This window comes from Passer domesticus, unplaced genomic scaffold (genome assembly GCF_036417665.1).
Source record: "Passer domesticus isolate bPasDom1 unplaced genomic scaffold, bPasDom1.hap1 HAP1_SCAFFOLD_58, whole genome shotgun sequence".
NCBI classification, from domain to species: Eukaryota; Metazoa; Chordata; class Aves; order Passeriformes; family Passeridae; genus Passer; species Passer domesticus.
Genome location: NW_026990164.1, coordinates 207,938 through 222,620, shown reverse-complemented (window position 1 = coordinate 222,620; position 14,683 = coordinate 207,938). Strand labels below are relative to the sequence as shown.

The following is a 14,683-nucleotide window of genomic DNA, read 5'->3' as shown; positions in this document are numbered from 1 at the left end:
CTTTCTGCACAAAGGGACAGACTACTCTTGCTCCTTCAAGATTTCTTTTTTGAAGTGTTTCCTTCAAAACAAAATCCTTCCTGGAACTCATTGTTTTTACGGGCTGTTTCTCTTTAAAAAATCAATACCCCAAATCTGCATCCTCAGTAGGCCAAACTCTGCTCTTATAAGTCCAGGGCAGAAAAAATTTTGATGCCCCTCCTTCTTTCATGGAATATTGAAACAACTCAATAATTTCATGGTCACTGTGCCCCAAACAGCCTCTGACCAGCACTTCTCCCACCAGCCCTTCTCTGTTTGTGAGCAGCAGGAGACAGAGCTTTCCTTGGGAGTGGGAATTGCAGGAAACCTCCCTGTTGGGAAGGATGGAAGTTTGACAAGAAAGTCTCACAGATATGTATGCTTAGCAGAAAGATTTTTGAATGTAGAAGCTGAGGAAGGAATAGAGATAGAAGCAAGTTTTGATATAGAAGAAAAGAATTGCTGAGCCAGTCTTACTGGATAACCAAGGAGGCAAAGGGTATGTTAGTTAGAAGGGGGTTTTTATGACTCAGAACAAAGGATAAACCCATCTCAAACAAGATGTTTTTACCAAGCAGAAAGATAGCACAGGCAAACAAGTCAGCAAATGTTGCAAGTAGAAAAAAGGTCTCAGAATTTTCCACTGCAAGAAAACTGAAAAACACCTTCTAGCTTAAACTATAATGTACTAACATTTAGTGATTGGAGAATACTAACATGAATATGGTAATTGTATTAGTTATGATAGGCTATAGATAAAAGTTAAGGTATAGATTGGTTCTACTGTATTAAGATGCTCAGGAGAGAAAAGTATATAATGCATTTGTAACCTAAACTAAGGGGCTCCAGGCCTGCCTGCAGCTGCAGCTGACAGCTGTAGGCTCAGGCTCTGTCGCCCACGACCCTGGAACACCTTGCATGCAATAAACTGCGTTTTGGAAGAGCCGCCTGGAGTCCCGCATCTCTCATTTAGGCTCTTACACCTCCCCAAAGCACAGCTTGGAAGGTTGAGCCTGGAGCTGAGGAGAAAGCAAAGTCCCTGCCAGGGTGGAAATGTGGTGCTCGAGGTGTGGCAGCGTGAGGCTGGGCCATGGCCGGCTCTGTGTACCAGGAGCCGGCAGCGCTGGGTGCAGGGAGCCCAGGGAGGGCACAGAAACGCTGGCTGAGAAATGCTGGGGCACAGCGAGAGGGGCGAGTGCAGCCGGCCAGGGCACAGGAGCAGCACGCACAGGGGGCACAGCCTGCAGGACAGATGGCCAAGGGCTGGGCAGGGCTGGCAGGGCCACAGGCACCCAGGCCTTTGTGCCCTGGGCTCGGGCAGCGCCTCTGGAGGCCCCACAGCAGGAACTTTCCTGGCAGGGGCTGCACTTTGGCTCTCCCTCGGCCTCCCTGGCCAGGCTGGCAGGGGCTGCAGGTTTATGGCATTTGTCCTTGCTGCCCCTGACATCCCCCTGCCCCACAGAGAGCCCCGAGCCACCCGTGAGGGACAGGCCCTGCTGGCCCAGGCTGGGCTCAGGGCTTGGCCTTTCTGCTTCCCCCAGCCAGCCCAGGCCTTGCTCAGCATTGCAGTTCCCTGCCCAGAGCCCTGGGCTCCCTGCACTCCTGGCCTCAAGGATCTGCTCTCACCAGTCCCTGGGAGCCTTTGGCACTCCCTGCCCTCAGTGGGGCCCAGCCATGCTCCGCGGCACTTGGAGTTTTGCTGCTGACTCCTTGAGCAGCTTCTTCATCCTTCTCTCAGTACCTGAGGCTCCTGGACCCAGCCCCAAATCCACCGTGGGGCTGATTAAAATACAGAAAGCCCTGGGGGGCTCTTTCTCTTCCTTCAATTTTCCTCCAAGTCTCCAGGGCTTGTGAAGCTGCTTGGAGTCAGTCTGGAGTTCTGTTAAGGAGGGAGATTTCAAAGTGCACCGACGGCATGATGTTTGGTTTTAATCACGTGTGTGGTTTTTTATTTTTCAGTTCAGAAAAGAGGTGAAAGAACGATTCCCCAGGTGATCTTGATGCTGAATGTCTCCCTAGGAGATCTGGGCATGGAGAGGAACAAGCCCCTTGCAGGCTGACCCATTTTGGACAACCTGCTCCTCACCCCAGCCTCACCATGTCTGACATGGCCCACCTGGGACTGACATCCCAAAACATAAAAAAGTATGCATTTTAAAAATAAATAAGATTGATTAATTTATAAAATTATAATTATAGTTTTTTTAATTTATATTAGTATTACTGTATATTTCTATTACCTTTGATATTTATGTGAAAAATTGAATACATTTTTAGCAATCAAAAAATTATTTGTCATTGGTTTTAAATAAAACAATTCCTTTCATTAAATCATTGACCACTACTGGCCATTTATTTCTCCTTCTTAATGCTAATTAGTGCTATTTTTAGATCTTTTGACATATTTTTTTATTATTTTCATGGACAGGGTAAAAGGGGCCACTTTGGGGTCCCTGGAGACATTTCTGGGGCACATTTGGGGCAGTTTTGGGTCTGGGCAGTATGATAAACAAGTCCACTGAATTTAAGGATCAAATAATTATCTTTATTATTTTGCAAGCAAGAATAAGCAAGGACAGCTCTGGGCGGCCCGGAGTCTCCGCTCCACTTTGGCTCACAAAATCCTATCCCCTGAGTCCACCTTTTATTGCCTTCTTCTCCGGGTTTAGGGATGACGTGATCTGTCTTCTGCTCTTGCTCGTTCAGTTGCTCGGGGGTCTTTTTCTGCCTTCTGGTGGTCGTGGGATGAAGGCTTAGTCCCCCTTAGTCTTCCTCTTTGTGAATGCTGAGTGAACTTATGCCTTATAAGGCATATCTATACAGAACACTATACACTTTCTGCAAGCTAAGCAATTCTTACTAGTACTATACACTTTCTGCAAGCTCAGAAATTCTAGCGAGTTTAAGGATTGCTATTACAGCTGCTTCTCATTACTTTCTTTTCACAAGGCATAACTTTACAATGGAATTCCCAAAGCACTATAGTAAACCAGCAACCATATGTATCTGCACGAGAAGTTTTTTGGCTATTTAACTATTGTTTTATATTGTATAGTTATTTAGCTATTGATTTAATTAATGAACAAACGTATTACTACTTATTACAAATCCCCCATTTCTTTTTTTACCAATTTATTTCATTAAATCTTTCTAGTTCTTTCTTAGCAAGCATTAAATGAGCTGCCTCATCAGTTAAGCTATGTGCACTAATTATAGGTACTAACTTCCTTAGTTTCTTCATCATATTCCAATTCATAATGAATGGAACTGCTGACAAAATAAAACCAAGCACAGTCAATATCAACAGAACAACAATGGGATGGCATATACTGTTTAGGACCCCTGCGGCATTAGGAGACCAACCGAAAAGGGTATCCCACTGGATGTCACTCTGGAAATGCCAGTGGCTCTGGAAATGCCAGCTGAGAGCTCTGGCAGTGACTGACACTGCACTGAGAGGGGCCACAGTCCTGCAAGGGGCTTTCATCAGGAGCAAAGAGCAGCCTGGAGGGTGGGCAATGCTGGATCTGTACCACTGCGTGCTCATCCTTCACCTGAATGTGGAGCTGCCCCCAAAGTTGCCATGGATCACTTTTTCTTTTTCTCCTCTTGGGTATATTTTGGAGCAGCTGTTCTATGTGGCTTTTAATGGTGATCCTGTGGCAAGCAGCCATTTGCCTGCTGTGCTATCCTCACAACTAATACTAACTCCTCATTCCCTGTAGTTTTATTTGGGGTTTTTGATCTATTTGTTGGACTGGTTTGCGTGGGTTTGTTTGTTTGTATGGGTTTTTGTCTGATTTGGTTTGAGGATTTTGTTTGCTTTTTTAGAAATGACTGGTGAAGTTTTCCAAACTCAAGAAAATGTAAAGCAGGCTCGACTTTGCAGAAATTACTTTGGGCTGGGTTTAGCTGCATCCCCCAGGCTCAGGATCACTAGTATATTTTCAGGTTTTGCTCTGCATATCAGCCTGCCCACACTCCGCTTGGTGTTTCACAAATGGAGAAGACAATGGACATTGTGCCAAGCTTCCTTTCTGTCTTGGTTTAGGGCAAGTTTGGGAGATAACCCCCAAAGGGGCTTCTCTACAAAAGCAGATTCAATTGCCCCTCCCCCCTCCAACCGGTTCGGGAGAAAATATCTCCTTGGAGAAAAGTGGAAAGAAACCTGTTTATTAAACAATAGAAACCAAACAATATTAACAATAAAACTTCTCACTGCTCCAAAGAAAGCAAACTCAGAACAGTCCCCTCCCCTGGTTGCAGCTCGGCTCACTCAGTCTCTGATCAGTCTCTCTGGTGCTGGAAACGCCGTGGCCCAGGCCCGGCCAGGGGGGCCACAGGTGGAGCTGCCGGTGCTCTTCTGGGTGTTCAGTCCAGAGCAGGCTTGAACAGGTCCAAGAAAAAAGGAAAAAAATCACAATGCAGAGAACTTCTTTGCCTCAGCTAGCTAAAACTAACTAAAAGCAAGAAAAAGGGAAAAAGGAGCTCTGTCCGGCTGTCTGTCCATCCGCAGACAACACAGTCCAGGAGCAGGAATGTGGAGGAGTGAGAGCAGTCTGAAAACAAACTGCGCGCTTCTTCCCTCCCCTCCTCACTGTCTGGAAGAGAGTCTTAAAGGTGTAAAACTTATTATTTAGTATAAACAGAACAAGACGATTGGGGATAAAAGCATCATATAGTTAACCCAGGACATTCCACCCCTTATCCTTATATCGTCACCTTACTACTAAAACTAATATATATATTCTAACTCTACAAACACATACATTATACATCTAATATACAGCTATACACAGACAATGGTGGCAACATTTAGCAAACAGTGATATTTATATATGGTTTTCACTCAATAATTAGATCTCTTTGAGGTACACATCGTGTTTTTTTATCTTTTTGTATTATTTACTATGTGTAACCTGGTTCTTGAGCAAAAACAACTCTGTGAATGGGTTTGTTTGTACTCGAGGTAGGATTGATCTAAACTGTCTTTCCTAACAAACCTTTGACATGTACTACTGGGACTTTGTCTCTATTTACTTTATGTAAAGGCTCTGATTGGGCAGGGCCCACTCGGTTAGTAGAGCCTCGGGTATTAACTAACTAGGTGGTTTTTGCTAGATGTTGCTCTTAATTTTTGAAAGATCCCCCACCTAAGGCTTTTAAGGTGGTTTTTAGCAGCCCATTGTACTTTTTTACTTTTCTCGCAGTTGGTGCATGGTAGGGGATATGGTACACCCACTCAATGCCATGTTTTCTGGCTCAGGTGTTGATAAGGTTGTTCTTGAAATGAGTCCCGTTGTCTGACTCAATTTTTTCCGGGGTACCATGTTTCTACAGGACTTGTTTTTTAAGGTCTAGGATGGTGTTACGGGCAGTAGCATGAGGCACAGGATAGGTCTCTAACCACCCTGTGGTGGTTTCTACTATTGTGAGCACGTAGCGCTTGCCTTGGCGTGTCTGGGGCAGTGTGATGTAGTTAATTTGCTAGGTTTCCTCATACTTGTACTTGGACCACCGCCTACTATACCATAGGGGCTTCACCTTCTTGGCTTGTTTGATGGCAGCACACGTTTTACAGTCGTGGATAACTTGAGAAATACTGTCTATGGTTAAATCTACCTCTCGGTCTCGTGTTCACTTATAGGTGGCATCTCTACTTTGATGGTTTGAGGTATCATGGGCTCATCGAGCTAGGAATAACTTTCTTTTGTGTTTTCAATCTAGGTTTATTTTGGACACCTTTATTTTTGCAGCTTGGTCTACCTGCTCATTGTTTTGGTGCTCTTCATTGGCTTTACTCTTGGGCACATGGGCATCTACATGGTGGACTTTCACAGGTAGCCTCCCTACCCTGGTAGCGATGTCTTTTCACTTTTTAACAGCTCAAATTGGTTTTCCTCTACGCTGTTAATTAGCTTCTTTCTACTTCTTCAGCCATTTTTACAGAGCATTGGCTACTATTCATGAATCAGTATAGAGGTAGAGCTTTGGCCACCTCTCTCTTTCAGTAATGTCTAAGGCTAGTTGAACAGTTTTGAGTTTGGTAAATTGGCTTGATCTACTTTTTCTTTTAGTGGCTTCTGTGACTTGTCGTGTGGGGTTCCATACAGCTGCTTTCTACTTCTGATTCATTCCTACCATGTGACAGGAACCATCAGTAAAAAGAGCATATTGTGTTTCTTCTGCTGGCAGTTGGTTATATGGAGGAGCTTTTTCAGCACGTGTTACTTTTTGTTCTTCTTCATCAGTGAGACTGAAGTTTTTACTTTTTGGCTAGTTTGTAATTATTTTTAGAATTCTAGGGTGATTCAGCTTTTTAATACGGGCGCGCTGTGTTATGAGAGCAATTCACTTACTTTATGTAGCACTGGTGGCATGGTGGGTAGAGGGAATCTTTGCTTTGAACATCCACCCCAGTACTGGTAGTCGGGGTGCCAGGAGGAGTTGTGTTTCGGTGCCTATTACCTCTGAGGCAGCTTGGACTCCTTCATAGGTTGCTAAAATTTCCTTCTCTGTTGGAGTATAGTTGGTTTCAGACTCTTTGTAGCTTCGACTCCAAAATCCCAGTGGTCGGCTTCGAGTCTCCCCAGGCACCTTCTGCCACAGGCTCCAGGACAAACCATGGTTTTCGGTTGTAGAATAGAGTACATTCTTTACATTTGGTCTTGTTTTGACTGGGCTAAGGGCTACTGCATGAGCGATCTTTTGCTTAATCTGGACGAAGGCTTGTTGCTGTTCAGGGCCCCAGTGGAAAGTGTTTTTTTTACGGGTGACTAGATAGAGAGGGTTCACGATTTGGCTGTACTCAGGAATATGTATTCTCTAAAAACTTATGGCACCCAGGAAAGCTTGTGTTTCTTTTTTGTTGGATGGTGGAGACATTGCTGTTATTTTGTTGATGACATCAGTGGGAATCTGACGCCGTCCGTCTTGCTACTTCACTCCTAGAAACTGGATTTCTTGAGCAGGTTTTTTGACTTTGCTCTTCTTGATGGCAAAGCCGGCTTTCAGGAGAATTTGGATAATTTTTTTTCCTTTTTCAAATACTTTTGTTGCTGTCTTCCCCCATACAATGATGTCATCAATATATTGTAGATGTTTTGGAGCTTCACTTTTTTTTAGTGTACTCTGGATTAGTCTATGGTAGATGGTAGGACTGTGCTTCTACTTTTGGGGCAGCCGGTTCCAAGTGTACTGCACACCTCTCTAGGTGAAGGTAAACTGAGGCTTGCATTCTGCTGCCAGCGGAATGGAGAAAAATGTATTGGCAATATCGATAGTGGCATACTACTTCGTTGCCTTGGACTTAAGCTCATACTGGAGCTCTAATATGTTTGGCACAGCAGCGCTCAGTGGTGGAGTCACTTCATTCAATGTACGGTAGTTTACTGTCAGTTTTCATTCTCCTTCAGATTTACGCACAGGTTAGATGGGGTTGTTGAAGGGTGAGTGGGTCTTGCTGACCACCCTTTGGCTCTCTAGCTCTCGGATCATTTTATGGATGGGAATTACAGCATCTCGAGTGGTTCTATACTGTCGACGATGCACTGTGGAAGTGGTAATTGGTACCTGTTGCTTTTTTCTCTTCAGAAGCCTTACTGTAGATGGATTTTCAGACAGTCCAGGCAAGGTATTTAATTGCTGGACGCCCTCTGTCACTACAGCTGCTATCTTAAATGCTTACTTCAGTCTTTTTGGGTTTTTGAAATACTTACTTCGCAGATAATCTATGCCCAGGATACATGGGGCCTCTGGGCCAGTTACAATAGGATGTTTTTTCCACTCATTCCCAGTCAAGCTTACATTAGCTTCCACCAAAGTGAAGTCTTGTGATCCCCCTGTCACACTAGCGATAGAAATGGATTTTGTCTTCACGTGTCTTGATGGAATTATGGTACACTGTGCACCAGTGTCGACTAAAGCTTTATACTTTTGTGGTTCCGATGTGTCAGGTTAACGAATCTACACCGTCTAGAAAACACGATTTTCCCTAGCCTCTACTTGGCTAGAGGCAGGGCCCCTTTAAGTTTGGTTATTTTTCTTTCCTTGGGCATATGTCTTAGAGGTTTTTTCAAGGGGATTAGACATGTCATCATCATTATCATACCTGGCAGTTCGGTTATGGGTAACTGGAGCTGTTTTCTTTGGGGTGGAACTTTTTCTCTGAGTCCTGTCTTCTTTTAATTCACGCACCCTTCGGGCCAGAGCAGCGGTGGATTTTCCATCTTATAGCCTCATGTTTTTTCTACAATTACGCAGGAAGAACCACAGCTCAGCTCGTGGGGTGTACCTTCTCTCTCCATCTGGGGAACGTTTGCGTTGGGTACCAGAACCTCTGATCTGTACTGTCGAGATTTGGAGAAGGTTTTCTTTAATCTCCTCTTTGAGCTTCTTATGATTTTCTTCTATCTTATTTTTTAATATTTGCAGACGTGTTTTCACTGCTGTGATTTTGGCATGTGTTGGGCTATGTACAGCATCTGTATAAGCTCGGAGCTTTCTTGTCATGTTAAGCACGGTCTCATTTGTGTCATCTCGCTTCATAATAGCTAGAGCAGATGCATATTCATGTGGCTCAAGTCGTACCAGTTTTCGCCACATCACAGATGTGCATGGTACCAAGTCTGGGTTTTTAGTTGTTATGTCATCTGAGAATATAATCTCCGCTACTGCTATTTTTTTCAAGCGTTGAATCTCTTGTTTTATGGTTTTCTACTGTGTTTGTTGCATGTAGAGATCATCGGCACACAGGTATCTTTGTGCTACACTGTCCAAGACCCGTGCCCAGAGGCTGTGAGGGTTAGCCCCCCTCATCATGCCTTGGTTGATGACAGGATCATGTGACAGGGATCCCAAATGCCTCGCTTCTGTGCCGTCCAGAATTGTAGTCTCGTCTGTAGCATCCCAAAGACGGACTAACCAGCTAATTATGGATTCATCAGATTGTCGGGTGTAATCTTTCCTTAGGCCACGCAGGTCCTTCAGGGAGAAGGACTCAATATTGGCTTCTGATCTTGTGTCAGTTGCCTTGACTTCTGATTTTATGTCAGGAAATGTTGAGGGTCTTTCTCTTGCATCATCATCATCATCATTTACTGGTTGATCGGTCTTGTTTGTGCACTTCCCACTTCTAGTGCTAGTAGCAACAGCCATTGGTTGAGGCTTATTGTCTGGTTTAACTGTTGGCTTAGGCTCACTATGTGGTTTAGCTGTTGGCTTTGAGCCTGGGGTGTTGGCTGCAACCTGAGCGACTGGGATAGCTGATGATGTATCTCCCTGCCCCCCTTCCTCTGTCTGCTGTCTTACAGTATTTAGCAGTGTGCGATAAGCATATGCCAGGGCCCAGCTCACTGCAATGATCCTTTTCTCTTTAGGGTTATTATGATATTTTTCTTTCAGATATTTTTTCACTTCAGCTGGGTTTTGAATTTGTTCATGGGGAAAGTCCTAGACTATAGGGTCAGAGAATTTTTTCAGGATTTGGCCTATATTTTCTTATTTTCCACTCTACTCAGGATTCTCCACACGTGGGTCTACTTCTGGGTCAGGGGTTTTATCAGCTCTTTTAGACATTTCGGTCTTCATTCTAGAAAAGCTGCAGACTATATAGAGGAAGCTTACGAGATTAAATACCAGAAAGATGGTGTCTTTAACATTCAGGGGAAACTGAACATTCTTTAAAAGTGACATAACAGATTTAAAGGAGAAGAAGGAAAGGAAAGGCTGGAAAGCCTCATTCCCTGCTCCTCCTCTAACTAGCTGGGTGTAATTACTAATAAATTCCCAAAACATACTGCTAGAACTGGGATGCAGGGTAGGACGAAGAAACCATAAACTATACATATTGTAAACAGACGCCAGTATTTTTGTAAACGCCCTATAAATTATTATTACTAAGGCTAGCACAATAGCTAATCCAATCCGTGCCCCTTTACCGCAAAAACTACGTGATAGGGACAATAATCCTAGTGACCAGAAAGGTATTGAAACCTCAAAAAGGTCTAGAGACCAGAGCCACATAAAAGCCTCCCCAAGAGACATTACAAATTTAAATAACATGGCTACTGGGTACTTTAACCTACTGCACAGCAAGCACAACCAATCTGCAATCGATAAAGGGTTTTTTTCTACTTTCTCAAGCCCCGCGTTGGGCGCCACTAACTGTATTTGTCTTGGTTTAGGGCAAGTTTGGGAGATAACCCCCAAAGGGGCTTCTCTACAAAAGCAGATTCAATTGCCCCTCCCCCCTCCAACCGGTTCGGGAGAAAATATCTCCTTGGAGAAAAGTGGAAAGAAACCTGTTTATTAAACAATAGAAACCAAACAATATTAACAATAAAACTTCTCACTGCTCCAAAGAAAGCAAACTCAGAACAGTCCCCTCCCCAGGTTGCAGCTCGGCTCACTCAGTCTCTGATCAGTCTCTCTGGTGCTGGAAACGCCGTGGCCCAGGCCCGGCCAGGGGGGCCACAGGTGGAGCTGCCGGTGCTCTTCTGGGTGTTCAGTCCAGAGCAGGCTTGAACAGGTCCAAGAAAAAAGGAAAAAAATCACAATGCAGAGAACTTCTTTGCCTCAGCTAGCTAAAACTAACTAAAAGCAAGAAAAAGGGAAAAAGGAGCTCTGTCCGGCTGTCTGTCCATCCGCAGACAACACAGTCCAGGAGCAGGAATGTGGAGGAGTGAGAGCAGTCTGAAAACAAACTGCGCGCTTCTTCCCTCCCCTCCTCACTGTCTGGAAGAGAGTCTTAAAGGTGTAAAACTTATTATTTAGTATAAACAGAACAAGACGATTGGGGATAAAAGCATCATATAGTTAACCCAGGACACTTTCAAACAGAAAAACCTGGGTCAGCATGACAGAAAAGAAGAAACAAAAAATCACCAGTTAGAAGAGAACCAGTGTCCCACCATCTTCCTCTCCACTGTTATTAATTTTGTACATTTAGAGGCAAACGTGGGTCTAAAGCTTGCATCTCTCAGTTCCTGATGCTATTTGCTACCCTGCAGCCTTGACTGGCCCTGATGTGACTGACTGCTGGGCAAGTGGGACTGGGGATGCTCAGCCTGGAGAGAGGAGACACTGGGAGGCCTCACTGTGGCTGTGCAGGACTGGAAGGGTCCCGCAGGAAAGAAGGGGACAGAGTGTTCAGCAGGGCCTGTGCTGACAGGACAAGGGGGGATGGCTTTCAACTGCAGCAGGTTGATTGAAGCTGCATCTAGGGAAGCTGCTCTTTTCCACTGGGGGTGGTGGGGCACTGGCCCAGGCTGTGCACAGAGGCTGTGCATGCCCCATCCTTGGCAACAGGGCTCTGAGCAGCACGCTCTGGGGGAAGACTGCTCAGCTGGGAACAAGATGTTGTTCTTCAGGCTCCCTTGCAAGCCCAACCGTTCAGGGACTCCATCATTCCATGGTCTCCACTGTCCACTTCAGATGGAGCCTGGGAACTGTGATGTCACAGCCCACGCTCCAGCTGGAACGTCCAGCGCCCAGCAAAGAGCACAACACAACCCTTGGCTGCTGTGTTTGCACACTCTTCACCCTGCTCCTGCCCACTCTGCTTGTCACCTGCCCCCTGATAACCCCATCACTCCTGAAAGATCCTGAGTGCCTGGATTTTGTCATCCAGCCCTGCAGGATGCTCCCATTTGTCCTGAGGAAGGTATGGTGCCATTCCATGGAGGTGGACACTCCCCACCTGCCTGGGTGGGCTGGAGCTCTGTGGGCATGGAGTGGGACAGGGACCCCACTCTGAGGTTTTGCTACCTCTGCAGGCTGTCCCAGACAGAGAGGAGGAGATGGAGGTAGATGCAAAGATTGATATGGAGGAGGAGATGGAGGTGGATGTGGAGGTGGAAGAAGAGATGGAAGTGGATGTGGAAGAGTCCATTGAGGACATGGACATTGATTAAGAAGGTGAGGAAGAGGCCATGATCTTGGCATGAAGAGTAATGCCAGCAGCAGGACAGGCAGAGTGGGTCTCCTGCTGCCAGGCTGGGGCTGGGCTGGGTGCTCCCTGCTCAGGGACATTGTACCAGGGCACTGGATTCTGGTGGCCATCCACAGCCTGTCCTGTGCCTGCTTTGCTCCACACAAGCTCCATGCCAGACCCAGCCAGGCTCAGTTCTGCTAGCAGAGTCCTGCTGCTGGGCCAGCTGTGCCAGCCTAGGGGCACATGCAAGAGCCCTCTGTGCCTGACTGGAGTGACCGTGGCATTTGCTTTTCTTCCAGGTGCGATGGACATCATGGACAGAGATGTCACCCTTTTGTACATACCTTTTACATTTTGTTGTTGTCTTATATGTTTTAGGGCTTTTTGTCTTCTGTAAATATGTTGCATCTATTTTTGCTAGATAGGTTCTTATGTATATATGTTCTATCAATTGTTGTTGTTACAAATATTCTTACAAAGTAAATGTGTTCTGTATTTTTGCTGCTGTTATTCTGTAATAAACAAATTTTATTTTTCACACCCCAGTTCTCCTTGCATTTGCTTCAGGCACAGGCAGCATTTTGCAAAGTTGTAGTTTCCACTTGCTCCAGGTTCCCAGGGCTGGAGGTCCCTGGCATAGCCACCCCAGGAGTGGGGGTCCCTGTGCACAGAGGGATCCCACTGACAGAGGTGAGCCTCTCTTGCAGTTTCTCTGGACACACTTGGGAGCTGTAGGGGCAAAGCCCAGTGTGCCCTGGCCCACGGATCCCATGTTGGAGCAGGGCTGAGCCTGTGTGCTCCTGCAGAGCCTCAGCCATGGCTCTTCCCTGGGCAGCCCCAGGGCTCAGGAGGGTGCACTGTGCTGTGGGCAAGCCCTGCTCCTGGGCACCCTGAGGGGCTGGAGCCAGCCTGGAGGGAGCCTCAGCCCTACATGGACCAAGATTTCCTTTGGAAAACCCCCTCTGTCCACAGACTCTGGTGAGCACAAGAATTGATCCTCCTAGTTCAAGGTGTGACATTCATTGGCACAAATGTGTCCTTTGCACTTTCTAGCACAGCAAATGTCAGTGCTTGTAATCCCTGTTCTGCACACTCTGCTCAGGCAGCAAAACTCCTGAACCTGAGGGAACATCTTGAATTAGCACCAACCTGCAGAGAGCTACAGGGGGAGAACCTACCCCCAAGCACCCAGAGAAATACTTGACACTGATAGTCTGGGGCAGAGCTGACACTAAAGTATTTTAATGCCAAGAGAGAGGCAAAGAAGAGATGGAAAAGAATAAGACATCTTCTCAGTCAGTGGGAATGGCTTGAAAGGGGGGCGGGGTGGGGGTGGATTCATGGCCAGCTGATCCAGTTGACACCCCCTCTCTTCTGGCCATGGCCAGAGCTGGGTGGGATGGCCCTGGCAGGACGGTCTCCTAGGATTCCCACAGATCCAGGCTCTGACTGTGGCTCTGTTCCTCTCCCTTCCAGCCCTTCAAGCCCTGAGGAGAGATGACAGCCCTTCCCAGAAAAACATAGTTGTTAAACAGATATTCAGTTGGAGAGTTACAGAACTGGCTCAGAAGAACCAGTGTTTGTTGAAGACCTGCAAATGCCATGGAAGATGAGAGTGCCTTGAGACCAGAAGAGACCAGCTGGAGCTCCAGGCACTGCTGATGATTGGCACAGCTAAGCCTGTGGGAAACTTGCATGGCTTCAGCCCTCTCCCTGCTTATAGATAGCTCCCTCCCTCCAGCCCTCAGACTCTGCCCATCCCTTCTTTTTCCCTCCACTCTCCCTCCCTTTTCACGGCTCTTTCCCTCTAGTCCTCAGATCCTGCCCTTCCCCTTTTCCCCACCCAGCTCATTCCTTTGCTTCGCCTTCTATTAATAAACAGTTTGGCTTCTTCACTTTGCCTGCATCCCTGTGGAGCTGAAGCAGAACAAATCCGGGGCCCTGGGACACACAGGCCCCTGCTGCCATTCTCTGCCACGCCGTGTTTTGTGCACAGACCCAGAGGAACGAGGGCAGGTCAGGCTGGCACGGTCCCTGTGCTGAAGGTGCAGTTCCACAACCCTGTGCAGGTACAGATCCTGCTGAGCACACGGAAGGCCAGCAGTGGCACAAGGAGTCTGTGTGTCAGGAGTGAAGTCGTGTCTAAGGCCCTGCCACATTTGATCCGCTGCTGTGCACGTCAGCAAGATAATGAAGAACAGACAGTGAAGGAAACCTTATGGTTGAACTGGTGGGAATGTGACCCTTGAGAGAAACAATGGATTGGTCAATTGATGCGAAGTTAACCTGTGAAAGAGGAACAGCACACAGTGGAGCTGTGGTTGGCATGGAGGTGGTATCAGAAGCCATTGCGGCCTCATCTGATGCACTGGCCAAGCGTGAGATGACGTCCTAAGTGGAAAAACTGCAGAGGAGGAGATGTCAGGCCTGGTTCTGGTGTGGAGGGATGAAAAGGACAAAATGCACGCCCTGTTGATGCAGGGGATGCCCTGAAAGTGGGTGGCCTGCCTGCCTCTCCCACTGCAGCACCATGCTGAGATCCCCTGAGAGGAGCCCAGTGCTCCTTGCTCCTCTCTGCTGACATGTGAGCCTTTGTCTGGTTTCGGGGTGGCCCTGGCTGTGTGAGGGGGGCTACGTGGGCACGAGCCAGCCGGTCCTGTCCCGCTGGGTCCCAGCAGTGCCTGGCAGCTGTCCTGCATCCACGTCAGGATGCTGGCCAAGAGCGGTCCA

General features: G+C 46.9%; 1 long non-coding RNA gene across 2 annotated transcripts; it reads left to right on the top strand.

Moving 5' to 3' along the window:
• Positions 1-11,507: 11,507 nt before the first annotated feature.
• On the top strand, positions 11,508-13,848 carry LOC135292926 (uncharacterized). 2 transcript variants are annotated; one of them, XR_010355075.1, is made up of 4 exons: positions 11,508-11,683; positions 11,796-11,937; positions 12,500-12,643; positions 13,430-13,848. It is a non-coding gene; the product is annotated as an uncharacterized LOC135292926 (long non-coding RNA). The 2 variants fall into 2 exon arrangements; XR_010355074.1 differs by having other exon boundaries at positions 12,253-12,643.
• Positions 13,849-14,683: the final 835 nt, after the last annotated feature.